The sequence below is a fragment of the Phodopus roborovskii genome, unplaced genomic scaffold (genome assembly GCF_943737965.1).
Source record: "Phodopus roborovskii unplaced genomic scaffold, PHOROB, whole genome shotgun sequence".
NCBI classification, from domain to species: Eukaryota; Metazoa; Chordata; class Mammalia; order Rodentia; family Cricetidae; genus Phodopus; species Phodopus roborovskii.
Window position 1 is genome coordinate 19,990,801 of NW_026126459.1, and position 2,536 is coordinate 19,993,336.

Consider the following 2,536-nt stretch of genomic DNA (forward strand, 5'->3'; position numbering starts at 1 on the left):
GCTTGGAGGTACCTATCAAGCTGTCTTAAAGTAGAAATCATATGATTTGCAGAGGTTGTGGGGTCAATCATGTGAAATTAAATGGATTGAAAACCCCCTTGCTGAGAGTACATTGTAGAGGAGAGGAGAGGGAGACTAGCCCAACAGCCCACCTGACTCTGCAGCGTGTGTTGGGGTATAAGGAATGCTAAACGTATTTAGGGTGTGGTTTATGTAGCTGGGACTAATACATTGAGATTAGATGTTTCTTAAGGATGAGAATTTTTATGAAAGACAAACTGCAAAAGGAGAGAATTCATGAGGGAGTTAAAGAATAATGTTTAGCTGAGCATGGTGGCACACACCTGTAAGGAAGGAGGATCCCAAGGTGGGGCTAGCAAGGGCTATACAAAATCTCTCCACATGTTCAAGATAACCTAACTCTTCTTCTCTGGTATGTTTTATTATGGCTAAGTTACAAGTGTCCTGTCCACAATCAGTCAGTATCTTCCAAACACACACACACACACACACACACACCTTGGTTATGGCTTGCTTAGGAGATGACCCCCCACTCCAGATTCTGTGTTGAAGCTTGGTCTTCCAGATGGTTGGTGCTATTTTGAGAGGTACCCAAGGATTTCAGAGGTTGGACCTATCTAGAGAAAGAAACAGCTGGGAGCAGGGGCATGTATATTATTTCTTGGTCTATCTTTTCTCTTAGACCTCTCCTTCTCTCCTTGCTCTCCACCCCTCTCTCTGCTTCTTCGCTGCTATAAAGTGACAAACTTTGGTTTTTTTAAACCCTCCCTGTCACAAACCCCTGCCTTACTTGAGGCCTCTGACACTGTGAGCAAAACAAATCTTTCCCCTCTTAAGCTGTTTCGTCAGGTATTCTGTTATAGCTATGGGAATTCTGATCAGAAAACACACTATTTGAATCTCCCAATGTGAAGAATGACCCTCTGCCTTTTCCTTCAACCACCGCCCTCCAGCCAGTCCTCCTGAGGGGTGCCTTGTGAGCCCCTCTCCCATCCTACTAGAAGGTTGAAGAGCCCAGTCTTGAGCAGATAACCACAGATGCTATGAGCTCATACGTACAAAGTCCATGTCATGTCCAGAGAACACTTCCAGCTCTCTTTCCCCCACACCCTGTCATCATCATCACAGTGCTTCTCCCTGTCATTGTCTCTTACCGTCTTCCCATGCCCTCTTGGGATGCTTCCCGAACCTCCATGCTGTAGATGTTCTGTTTATGTAACAGTAACTAATTCTCAGCAGTTTGACCAGTTTGTCCACTGTAGAAAGAATCTTCTCTGTCCAAGGCTGTGAGCAACACTGATCTATGTATATAAAGGTAAAACCAGGCAGTGATGGCACACACCTTTAATCCCAGCACTTGGGAGGCAGAGTTAGGTGGATATCTGTGAGTTCAAGGCCAGCCTGGCCTACAGTATGAGTTCTGGGACAGGCTCCAAAGCTACAGAGAAACACTGTCTCAAAAAAAAACAAACAAAATCATAAACATTTAGAAGGCTCATTTGATAGTGGGTTCCATCATATGGCCTATGACCTCCCCAGCCATGAACTTTCGACGAGATTTCCAGCACCAGGCATGAATTCCTTCCTGTGGAAGAGGCTTCATTCCCAAACACAATGTGGTTGGCTATCCCCATAGCAGTCATGCTGTTATTGCAGCAGTGATGGGAGATGTCATTCTGTAAATATGTTTCTCTTATTGGTTAGTGAATAAAGCTCTGTTGGCCAATGGGAAAGCAAAATAGACAGCACTAGGAGACAAAGAGGATTCTGGGAGATGTTAGTAGAGGAGGGTCAAGATATAGGGGCTTGAGAAAAGAGGCCCAGACCCTCTCTCTGGTAAGATAAGACCATGTGGAAACACTTAGAGTAATAGAAATGGGTTAATATTTAAGACAGAGCTAGCCAGTAAGAAACACTAGTAACAGGCCAACAGCTTTATATCTAATACAGAGTCTCTGTATGTTATTTGGGGCTGATGTGACTGTGGGACCAGGCTGGTGGGAAAACTTCTCGTAACACAGCAGGGCATGTCTTCCCTGGCAGGTCCATTGTAGCACACATGATCCACTGGTAAATTAAACCAATGATGACTTTTTTTCCTCCAGGGGCCTGTGCAGCACTGTGCAGCATTATAAACGTAGCCATCTCTGTGTAGGGTCTCTATGCCCTGCTACTAAAGTGTGTGGTGTCATCATACCATCTATTTATAGTGAGGAACCAAGAGCAAAGGCAGAATGGCTTGTATTGTTGGGGGGGGGGCTCTGAGACTGTTCGTGACTAATAATTCATAGAGAGGAGATGTTCCATGCCTGGCACTGAGATTTCCATTTAATAACCTATGGCTTCTGAGATCACTATTATCCATGCAGGATGCCTCCATTCAAACTTTTTAAAAACTATTTCTTTTACTATTCACATACACACATGCATGTGCACATGTGTTCTGGTACCAGGGGAGGCTAAAGGCATCATATCCTCTGGGGATGGTAGGGGTAGTTGTGAGCCAACCTGCGTA